This window comes from Nelumbo nucifera, chromosome 6, assembly GCF_055504915.1.
Source record: "Nelumbo nucifera cultivar China Antique chromosome 6, China Antique-T2T, whole genome shotgun sequence".
In the NCBI taxonomy this organism is placed as follows: Eukaryota; Viridiplantae; Streptophyta; class Magnoliopsida; order Proteales; family Nelumbonaceae; genus Nelumbo; species Nelumbo nucifera.
Genome location: NC_142654.1, coordinates 30,783,647 through 30,795,989, shown reverse-complemented (window position 1 = coordinate 30,795,989; position 12,343 = coordinate 30,783,647). Strand labels below are relative to the sequence as shown.

The 12,343-nt window shown below is 33.9% G+C and overlaps 1 long non-coding RNA gene and 1 pseudogene across 1 annotated transcript; one reads left to right on the top strand and one right to left on the bottom strand.

The window, feature by feature from the left end:
- Positions 1-1,114: 1,114 nt before the first annotated feature.
- Positions 1,115-1,911, top strand: LOC148790722 (U-box domain-containing protein 28 pseudogene; annotated as a pseudogene).
- Positions 1,912-6,873: 4,962 nt separating this feature from the next.
- LOC148790721 (uncharacterized) lies at positions 6,874-7,953 on the bottom strand. The gene is made up of 2 exons (XR_016077980.1): positions 7,819-7,953; positions 6,874-7,434 (listed from the first exon to the last, which is right to left on the bottom strand). It is a non-coding gene; the product is annotated as an uncharacterized LOC148790721 (long non-coding RNA).
- Positions 7,954-12,343: the final 4,390 nt, after the last annotated feature.

Sequence of the window (12,343 nt, the reverse complement as noted above, 5' to 3'; positions counted from 1 at the left end):
GAAGCTTGTTGAATTATAGTTTAAAAAAAGAACAATAGAGTGCAAAATCGACCATAAAAGGGTATTACTGGATTTTCAAAAAGTTCAGTGTCACGTGGTGTCATATATAAATGACTTATGATGAAAATTAACAGATATTAACAGAAGGGGAGGATTTAGTCAAATGTTTAAAACTTAGGGTTACTTTAAGACAATACATAAACAGTTGGGGTGGAGTTAGCCAATTTCCTAAAACTTAGGGGTACTTTTAAGAAATTTGCCCTTAAATGAATGTACCTCATGTGTTGATCAAGATATTTTAAACATATCATACGATTCATAAAACTGCTTGGATATATCTTGTAAGATGGTCCCACAGTACAGAGAAATATTCCATCACTTAAACATATAGGCCATTTTATATGTCAACTGACATTTTTCAAAATTTCAATTTTACCCTTTTTTATATTATTTATGTTCTTCTTCAAACTAAGGCTTGTTTGTGAGTGCTTATTTGAAATAAATACTTAGGGTCGGACCACATCATTAAACACTTATTGGTGTTTTGGAAATAAGCCCAAAATAAGTGCTTATTTTAAAATGGACAAATTTCTTAAATTATCTCTAAGGTTTAAGAAATTGACTAACTCTATCCCTATTGTTTAAGTATTGTTTTAAAGTACCCCTATTATTTTTTAAATTGACTAAATCGTCCTTTCCATTACCACAGGGAAAATGAAAAAGACTATTTTACCCATTATTCTCTTTTAGATAGTGATTTGCATCCTCCCGGTAGATCTTCACTCTAACTCACACTTCGAAGACCAATGAAAAGTGGAATGACTAAGTACAAATTACTAGGGGCTCAATGATTGGTGAATGCTTGTATAGGAACCTTGCCAATGCCTGGTGAGCATCGATGATGAGCACAACCTTCCCGACCATGTTTTCGTTGAAGTAGGACCTTTGAATGATGTCGTTTCTTCACACTTTGACCCGTTCTCTCCTCCAACTTCAAAAGCCACACTCCCCCATCCCCCACTTCTATGTCTCTCGCTCCTCTCTCTCTCTCTAAGCTTTCAAAATCGATCTCAAAAGAGAAGAAAATTTTGATACATTGAAGTAGAAGGAAAATATGGTGACGAACGATCTGTTCATCACCATTCCGAGCTTCTTCAAATGCCCCATCTCCCTTGACGTCATGAAATCCGGTAACAACACCTATCTCCCCATTACCTACGACGGCTTTAGTATCCAGAAATGGCTCGACATCGGCAACAACACCTGTCTCACCACCATGCAAGTCCTCTAGAGCAAGGACTTCGTTCCAAACCACACCCTCCACTGTCTCATCCAGATCTAGTCCGACAACCTTCCCTATACCACATCCTCTTCCTCCCCATTGGCCTCCCCTCTTTTGACTCAAGAGCAAACTAGAATCTTGATCAAGAACATCGAGGACAACACCGAGAACTGTCTCGATTATTTCTCCAAGCTTGTTGGTTTTGCCTAGTAGTCCAATGAGAACCGAGCCTTTTCTCGTGAAGATGGATGGTTTTGTTTGAATCATCGTCGTTGTTCTTGGAAGCAATGCCAATAGTGGAGAAGAGGTAGTAGGGATTGAAACCTTCGAACATGTAGTTAGGATTTTGGATCTCACCTTGATGGATTACGCTGATAAAAAAACAACTTGTGAGATTAACATTGAAAAGGAATAAATATTTCCTATCATCGATCCTTCTTGCTTTAAAGAAGGGAAGCTTGGATTCGAGGATTGGATCCGCTAGGGTTTTGGAGGCAATCAACATTACTGATGAATCCAAGCTTTTAATCGCCGAGAAGGAAGAGTTATTGCCTGAGATAATCCGTCTAATGACTTCCGAGGCAGATTCAATTGCGATCAAGGGTGACGATTGTACAGAGAATTCTTAAAGTATCGAACACAATGATGGAGCATGCAATGGTAATCCTCTCGCCTCTTCTATCTGTGCAGAGACCATAAGGCGCAAGAGGCGGTAATAACCTTCCTGGCCACGTTTTCTATTTATACTAATTTCTTGAGAGTTGGAGTGTTGACTGTCCATGTGAATGGAGGTGAGGAGAGAAAGTGTATGTGAAAAATAGAGAAAGATTTTAAAGGGTGTTTTTGGAATTTTTGAAAAAATGGTCAAGTGATGTTATATGTGATTGAGTGTGATGGAAAGTTAACAGTAGGGAATGATTTAGTCAATTGTCAAAAATAGTAGGGGTACTTTAAGACAACACCAAAACAGTAGTAGTAGTAGTAGAGTTTGTCAATTTCCTAAACCTTATGGGTAGTTTAAGAATTTTTTTCCTTTTAAAAATAAGGGCTTAGTTTCAATTTTTTTCTTCCAAAATGATCCTTAGTTGAATTTTAAAATATCACATGTAAAATTATCCCTAGTTGATTTTTATGAAAGTACTTTTGTAAAAGTGCTTTCATGAAATTGCTTTCATAAAAACACTTCCGTAAAAGTATTTTTATAAAAGTGCTTTTATAAAATTAATTTAATAAAAATACTTTCATAAGGGTATATTTTGAAATTTTGAAAGAAAATGAAGGACATAATAGTCACAATACTTATTTAAGTGCTTATTGGAGAAAAAGACTACCAAATGACAAACGCCCAATATAAAATAAGTGCTTCTAAAGTAAGCACTTGAAAAAATTAGATGCCAAATGCAAATAATTGCTTATTCCAATAAATTTCCTAGTTATTAGGGGATTTAACATTTAAGGGAACGGGGATCCCAATGAAGCAAAAAAAAAATCCTATTTGCAATTTTCCCACCTTAAATCTTGGTAGAATTAGAAAATAGTGAGCCAATCACGACAAACCCTGTTTGCTTTGAGTAATTCAAAGTTTCAAACTATTGAATGGAGAGGAGAAGGAAAAAGTGGGAAAAAAGGGTACATTACAGGGATCCCTTTATACTTTAAAGCAAGCATCCAGAGTGATGTATAATGTTGGTTAATGGAAAAGCTTCATACACTCTACCACATGAAACTATGACACTTTGGCTTAGATGGTTTAGATATACAACTTTGATGCCCTGGGCCTTTAGTTTAATTTAGTACATTGCTTGGATGGGTAAAACTAATCCGTATGTCTAAGGAGAGAACACTTCGATAGCCTCGGTTTTTTGAGCCGATTTAGTATATCATTTAGATGGCCTAAATTGGTTGAATTGTGTCACCTGGATGGTTGAAATTAATCCATTAGACTTGTGAAAACACTCTAAAGACTCAGCCTTTTTGATTTCATACCTCATTTGCATGGACCAAATGAATTTAAATCTCAGTATGTAATTTCAATGAAGGAGATAATTTGATTAATCTTAGAAGGCCATTTTGATGTCTCATATGTTAGGATTGTTTCTAACATTATTTTATTTGGCTTCCATTTTATCCCTCATTTTGATATTTCATTTGAACCATTGTGATTAATTAAAATATTGGTACATTGCTTGGATGACCAAGGATTTTGGTCTTAAAGGACCTTTGGTAGCATAGATTTTTGTGTTTCAACACATTGGACAGCTCAGAGTGGTTCAACACATTTGGACGGTTGGAATTAATTGACCAAGATTAATTATTTACTTTGATGATACCTTTTCTTTGCATACAAGGAGACCATTTTGATAGCCTATATTTCCTTGTTATTATACATTTTGAATGCCTTAAATAAATAATAGTACCTTGTTTGGATGGTTGATAAGTTGAGGTCAATGCACTAATCTTAAAAGACTACTCAAGCACTTCCTAAGTCACTCTTCCCAAACCCAAAAACAAGCATTACATCCAATTTAGACGTAACCACAAGATCCCAATCTTGTCTTTTTGCAAATATTTGATGATTGATTCAAGTAATGTGGAGCTCGACTAGTACAAAAATTGAGTCACAACCATGGTTTGCTAAGTTGGCGTTTGATCACACTTTCCAAACCTTTGAAGTCTAGAAGTGTTGCTTTTCAGACACCACTTATGTTTGGGTTGAGTATGTAATTTAGATCTGAAATGCATTTTTAGATTTGAATTTGTAAGAGGTAGGCCAATGACTGAATGCACTCAAACATTTTTCAGATCGTGTTAAAAGACAAAAAATGCCCATCTTCAATTTCCCTCACCCTTTTCGTCTCGCTCCCCTTGTCTTCCAGTCACTGTTGTTGCAACTCTTAGCAATGGCGTTTCCCTCTCCCTCTCCCTCTCCTTCTCTCTCCTCTCTCTCTCTCTCTCTCTCTCTCTCCTATCTTCTCGCCACCGCCACTACAAAGAGTTGCAGTGGCGTTAAATTTCCCTCACCCTCTCTCTCCCCTACATTCTCGTCACCGCCATTGCAAAGAGTTACAGTGGCATTCGATTCCCCACAACCTCTCCCTCTCTCCTTCTCCCTCTCCCTCTCTCCTTCTCCCTCTCTCTCCTCCCCTATATTCTCGCCACCGCCGCTACAATTCTCAACAGTGCACATTCGATTTCCCGCCCTCCTCTCTCTCTCTTTCTCTCTCCCTGTCTTCTCACCACTGCCACTGCAAAGAGTTGCAGTGGCGTTCAATTTCACTCTCTCTCTTTCTCTCCCTGTCTTCTCACCATTACCACTGCAAAGAGTTGTAGCGACATTCGATTTCTATCCCCCCTCTCTCTCCCCCTTGTCTTCCTATCACCGTTGCTGTAACTCTCAGCAGCGGCATTTGGGTTCCCTCTCCCTCTCTCTCTATCCCCTGTCTTCCCACCACCACCGCTACAACTCTCAGCAGCAACATTCGAATTTTATTCTTAATAATTTATTACTATTTTAATTTTTAATAATTTATTTTTAATTTATAAATTTACACTTATTTATAATTTTATTCTTATTTTAATAAATTATTTTTTATAATTTTTATTTATATTAATTATCAATTATTTGAATTTTTTATTATTAAATAGTTTAATGGGCTTAATTTAATAATTTTATCATTATTAAATATTTTTCCTTGCTTCATGGACTTTGTTACTATTTTTGTTATTATTTTAACTTTTAATGATTTATTTTTAATTTATAAATTAATATATATTTTCAATTTTATTATTACTTTAATAACTTTATTTTTTATAGTTTATCATAATTTTTCATATTTTTCAATACTATTATGAATTTAATAAATTATATTTTTTGAGATAGTACAAATTGAACTCAAAATTACCAAATAGTATATTTTAATGGTAAAATAGTAAAATTAAGGAAATTTATATGTTGAAGGTTTGATCCAACACAAACAACCTTCTATCTGTTCAAAGCCTTTAAAAATTCGAAAATCATCTATGTCTCTTTTTAGATTTCAAATGCCATTAATATCTTTTTAATTTTTCAAATTTCAGATTTATCGAACACCACCTAAAGCATCAACCACCTAATTGCATTTTTTGTAAGTGTGGCTAATTAAGGTTACCTGCTAACTAGAACCCTCGAATCCAACTCTAGCCAAACTCCAACCAATATGAGCTCATCATAGAGCCTTTAACCATCAAGAAGAGCTTGACCTTTGGCAAATGTTTTATAAACATTTCCATAGAAACGAGAAAAGGCCAAGATTGGATCATCATTTGCATCCCAAATGTTGCCTAGGAATGGAAATGGGGTGGGGTGGGGATAGGAAGCCACTCTCCACCCTCGTCCCCACAAAAATCTATATCCTCATTCCCATCTCCATCCCCTCAACAGGGACAAGGTTATCCCCATCCCTATTCCCCGTGACATTTTTATGATGCCATCATTTTATTTTATTTAAAAATAAAATAGTTAAATTTTACAATCATATTAAAAAAGATCAAAATATATTCAACCATATCTTAAAAATATTAATTTACATATATACTTATATGTATAGATACATGCATTACATACACACATGCATATACATATACATACATATCTATCTGTCTATCTATCTATCTATCTATCTATATAAGTGAGGATCCCCATGGAACGAGAAGTTCTCTCCCCATCCCCACACCATTCCTGCCAATGAAGATGAAAATTTCCTCATCCCCATCCCCATTTGGGACAAATCCCCACGAAAATTGTCATCCCACCACCACCTCCAATATTTGTGCTTTCCTCTAGTAGTCCATCTATGTTGATCTTAAAACCAACACTTATCCTGGTTCAATCCACTTCACCACTCATAGTATTTAGTGGTGCAAATGCACTTCTTTCAAACCGATAACTTGAAGCATTACCTTTTTTTATTTTATTTTATTTTTTGGGGGGGGGGGCGTTCTTTTTTTGGATTTTAAGAGGGGGAAAAGTTGGTCAATGGGATTTTGGTTCCCATTGACTAAGAATCCCATGTTCATTTTTCAGATTAATGTGAGGACTAGGGAAAATTTATTATCCAGATAAGTGATACCCATCTCCTAGGTGGATAAATAACATTTCCAACTAGGATAAAAGTTGCTAATACTTGAATGGGACAAAATTACCCCTTTTAATAATGAATTTTTATGACTAAAATAGTCATTACCTTATTTAACCGATAAATAACTTACCGAAAATGGAACATGGCCTTGATGGAACACAGGAGGCGTCTAGCCTTGTAGTGATTATAGTCACCATTCTTAAATGTTTAATGTTGGAATACTATTTGAATAACAACACTTTCAGAATGCCATAGCACAACGCTCTTTCCATATCTCCCAAAAAGATGAAAGTTGGCAGTACGCGACCCACAATACATTTTGCTTATACCAATATCATTGCCTAGATTATTTGTAACCATTGCATATCAATTGGATTTTTAGTTAAGCTTAACCGAATAATCTTTCAATGATACAAATCTCTAGCTAGATCTTTATCATTTAAAATATCTACTTCTTACATAAAAAAAAAGCCATATTAAATGGATAAAAATAAAATTATCCTTTAAATTTAAATAAGGACACAGCATTTTAGAATTTTGAAATACATAGTTTGTTACAGGAGGAATCTAATAAAAAATCTGCAAAGCCTATATTTTTTAGCATATATACTAGGCCATTTCATGGCCCGAGACATTAAAAGACTTATTTACAAAACAAAGTGCCCGTTTGGGAGGGTTTTCGTGCAGCGGCTTCTGGCGTTACATGAGTCAAGAAACCAGCCATGGAGCCGAACCATGTTTGATAAATACTTAGAAATTATATCAAATAGTTTTTTTTTTTTTTTTTCGAATGGCTCTATAAATGCAAAAGCCCTCCCAAACGGGTTCTTATATAAACTTAATAGAGGACGACAGATGCAAGAATTGCCAAGGAAGATTGGAACAAGATGATTGTAAAGCTTGAAGGATTGATTGAGAATCTAAGCAAATGAGTAAATGCCTCCGTCCAGCCTGCTTGACTTTCAAAAGAGCTCTATAAATGGCCATGAGTTCTGCTTCCTCTACGATGCTGCCAACTGAAGATAAAGCTTGCTTCTTGGTAACCCAATAAAAGATAAATTACGAGTTAGACATAATAATAGCTGAGAGCATGACGAGTAATACCATTATCACAGAAAAAAACAAAGTCAACGTCATTAGGCACAGATAGAAGAAAAAATTTGATGGGGCATGGGTTTCATATCAGACTGAGAACGTTTTTGTAGAATTCAAATTCAATAAACTAAAAGTATGAGTAGTTTTATACTTTTCTTAATAAACCTAATCAATCAATGAACACCCAATAATTATTAAAAATTTTTTCATTCCTTCCATACCAAATATAATACAAAGCCACAACCGTTCAGGAAAACCTCTGGACCTGAATGGGTTTATCCATAATAAGTGAATTAAGATTAACCACAAATTGAGCCCGACTACCTTGAAATATTGGTCAAATGTAAAGTCTAAGGAGAACCACACCATACTATCATTAGCCAAAGAGCCAAGGTTCCCTTTCACAGGAACAAAACCATGAAACACCCAATTTATGAGGAGGAGAACTCTTAAGCTTCCATCAAATTTTGAGGCTAACTAATCATCATTCGAGGAGAAAGATGAGAAGTCCTAATGTCCCTTTCAACAGAATAAACCTTATGGGTAATAACTAATAAGCCTCCAATTCCTATCGTTTAATTAATCATATCCAAGAATCCACAAAAAAATGGGAGAATCACTAATATAAAAAATGTTAGTATGGGAGAAAAATTCCGGTCAAAGTAGTTAAGTTCCAATTATTATCAAGAGAAAAAGATAAAATCTATGGTACATTTACTCATCATGCAACAAAAGACGTGATTGGTTGAATGTGATAGTAGGTATATCTATCTCTATCTATATTATATATAAAAGTGTGAATGCAGTGTTTAACTGTTTTTGGACTAAAATTACCCTCTATTTCTTGATAAAGACTATAAAAGTTATTTTATTATAGTTTTTATGTCAGCTTTAATGGCTACAATAATGGTCATATTTGTGTATTTAATCCATTTCTAATTGTAAAGGTTGAAAATGTAATTTCAATTATTATTTTCCAGCTCATTTAATCTCCTCTCATTAAGTCTTATACTTAAGGTATTAAATCTCATTTTCTCTTATTAAATCCTATATTTTAAGTTATTTTTCACTAATAAATGCTACTAATTAGATCTATGTCAACATTTTTAACAATATAAACTCATATATTTTAAAACTGACTAAAAAACAAAACCAATATTTATCCAAACAGTAGCTAATCAAATCAACCATTCAAATCAAATTGATAAACTTATGAAGTCATAGTTACATAATAAAATTTTTAAAATATAAATAAATATAAAAATTTACAAAAAAAGTAGAAAATATTAGACACATTTATGTTATTTTTATTAATCAAATTAAAAAAAGTGTAATAAACAATAATTATTTTTATTCATAATGAAAATGAAATATATAATTTAGAACTAACCAAAAATGAAATATAAAGATTAATTATAAAAAGTTCAACTTTTGAATCAAATGTGTTAACATTTAATGTCATAGATAAATAATAAAAATTGATAAAATAAAAAAATAGAAAATACATAAATTTTGCAAAAAAAGCATTCAGGCACATGTAAATATCATGTATTTATCATATTAAACAAAACATAAATGTGACATATCAAGAATATTTTTACACACAAAAACACAAAGAAGTTATAAAAAAATTAAACACATTTATAATTATATTTTTACATTACTATTGAAAATATGAATAAGATTGTAGAACTTTCTTTTTACTAAAATCAAGGTTTTAAAAACCAATATAAAAACGGAACCACTTCGTCTTCTGATTTCCGGGTCAGGAGTTCAACTGTCTAATTTGAGCGGGTCAAATTGGTAAAATGTAAAATACAATGTAACTTTTTATTTTGACTGTTAGAATAAGATTAGGTTAAAGTCCACCATATATATACATTATTATGAAAGAGGAGTATAAGACTTTGAGAAGTGGCTGGTTAATGTTGAAAAGTTAAAAAAAAAAGTGAAGGAACAGAAAAAAATAGAAGGAAGCATCACTGGAGGTGGTTGTCATCATGTTTATCGATTGTTGTTGCATAATTATTTTGCCTTGAGAAGAAGAAGAAGAAGCCATTGGCAGCTATCTCCATGTTCATTATCACCACCACTACAATACTATATGCTCTCTTATCTCTCTAAATCTTTTTCAAATCCTAGGTTGTTTGCTTCATTAGTGACTTGGTGTTGATGAGGGGTGATTCGGCCTGACCTAATAAGTAAAGGACATGTGGACGTAGCCTGCCAGTAGGACGACAACTCAACGCGAGGTGCCATGTCAGCAGATCAGGGAGCTCGGGTGCTTGGTCGCCTTGGAGCTAAAATCACTTCAGTACCCATATATGCTGAGGTGCCACGTAATCGATTCTAAAAGCTTCTCAGCAGACTCCAAACTACCCGGGATCACATTACGTAACTATAGGCCTTATCTCCTCCTCCCGCCCGAATCGGAGGGAAATGATAAACCTCATTAATCGCTGTGTTACTCCCCTAACTAAGCATAACAGATCCCAACATCACGGGCCAAAGATTTCGGGAACGTTTCGAGAGACATACGGCATCCCAGCTATATAAGGGAATCAACCCCCAAGAGTCAGGTATGCACGATTATTTGTTCACTATATTATTTGCTCACTAGCTTACTAGCATATAAACTTTTAGCTCGCACAACCCAATACTGACTTAAGCATCGAAGTGACCTCACCGGGTTAGCCACCCCGGGTTCTCTAATCCTCTGTCTTGCAACTTAGTCTAGTTCGCTACACAACTAAGGTCCAGGTCATCTTCCAGCTAGGAGCTTACATATTGTGCACAATCAGGTGTATCTCAATTTTTAATAAAAGATCGATGTTTAATCTCTCATCTTATGAAAGTTTTTTTTTCATTTTTATTTTCTAAATTCTATTTTAAAATAAATAAAAAAATTGGAATTAGTTTGGAAGCAACCCAAGAACCATTATTGGGTCAAACACTTTAAGGGTTAAACTAAACGGGTTAGTGGTTCTTTGACCATTTCAACAGATTTTTTGTAAAATAGTGGTTTAGGGCCAAACGAAACCAATGACGATTGGTTCCTAGGCCAAAATGGTTCGACTGTTCGGTCTAGTACGATTTTTAATGCAGTGACTAAAATACTCATTTTGTAATTTAATCCCTATTTAATTGTAAAGTTTAAACTGTAAATTGAACTACTAATTTTTGCCTCATTCTCTTTATTTAAATCTTTCATTTTTTTGATAAATGAACAAAAGAAAAGGATACACCAAAAAGATAAAACACTACAAAAATAAGAGTCTAGGCAAGTAGGTAGGCATGTTAATAATATTTAAAACTTCACAATTCGACCTGATTATCATATATTTGGATGGGGTGTTTATGTAATCAAATTTGAATTCTGCAATATGCATTTGATTAATAATACACAAAAAAAAACATAAAGTTTATAGAAATTTTTGGATATGTTATTATTATTATTATCATTATCATTATCTATAATTGCCACGTTCAAAGCACGTGCGCACTTATTGGTCTTTTTAAATGTGAAAATACACTTCATGAAACAATAACAAATAAAGGTAATTTGAGTTCAGTACCCCTCAGAATTCCTAATGTAATCATAGAATTCAGGTCAATGTTAAGGGGGGAAATATTCTCAATTTACAGGGGGGATGGCATTTATAAGGGTGGATGGGCATAATACATTTAAGAAACCAATAAAACAATTCAGAGGGGGACTTAACTCTAAAATGGCCTAACAAATAAGCAACTCTAACAAGATAGGTTCATATACGAATTTAACCTATAACGAATATTAGTGATTGCATTATGGTTGAACTTGAAATAAAATCCACGTTTTTAAAAGACAAAAGATTATGGGATAAAGGGCTCTGAATCATAAGAAGACCCTGTTCGCTTTTTGGTAAGTTACTTATCCAGGTAAATGCACTTACCTAGGCGAATGCTTCATAGGAAACACGTACTCAGGTAACTGTATTTACAATGTTATTTTATTTCCTAGGTAATCAAGATAATGACCATTTTAGCCATAAAAATCCATTATTAAAAGGGGCATTTTTGTCCCATCCAGGTGTTGGCAACTTTCCCCCAGGTGGGAAAGTTATTTACTCACCTCGGAGATTGGTGTACTTATCCAGGTAAATGGTACTTAGGGAGATAAACTTTCCCTAGTCCCCACATAAAATTGAAAAAAAAAAGAACATGGGTTTCTTGGTTGATGGGAACCAAAATCCCATTAACCAACTTTCTTTCCTTTCAAAATCCAAAAAATTAATGCCCCTGAAAAATATCACTAGAATTTACCCAAGGAACTTGCCAAATGAACATTGAGCTGGAAGAATTAATCAAATAAGCAACTTCACTATGGAATTCTTTAAGAACTAGAACAATATTTCCACAAAAATTGAAGTCTTTTGTTTGATATGAAAGGGAAAAAATGTGATTGTTCTAAAAATATTTGGCTTTCTAATAGGACTGCCCAAAGTTTGAGATTTTCATTCAATAATCTCAAAGTTAATAAAGTAAGATTTTATTAAAAACACCAACATTTTGAAATACAAGATTGCCATGAAAAAGAATCTATTTGGTACGGTTTTGTGTTGGAGGCGGGTTGCATTAGTTGAGCCATGGTGGTGAACACCATGTGTTCTAGACAAACCACTTGGACTAACTTTGTAGTATAAGTGTGTGTGTGTGTGTGTGTGTTTTTTTTTTTGGATTTTCACCAAATACAACTTCCATGATTTATGTGTGAGGCTCAACTAAGACTAAAAGTTGCATTATGAAAGCCCTCCCAATGGGCACACTAATCTATACTATATATAAAAGTGTGGATTTATAGTGAAAGTTT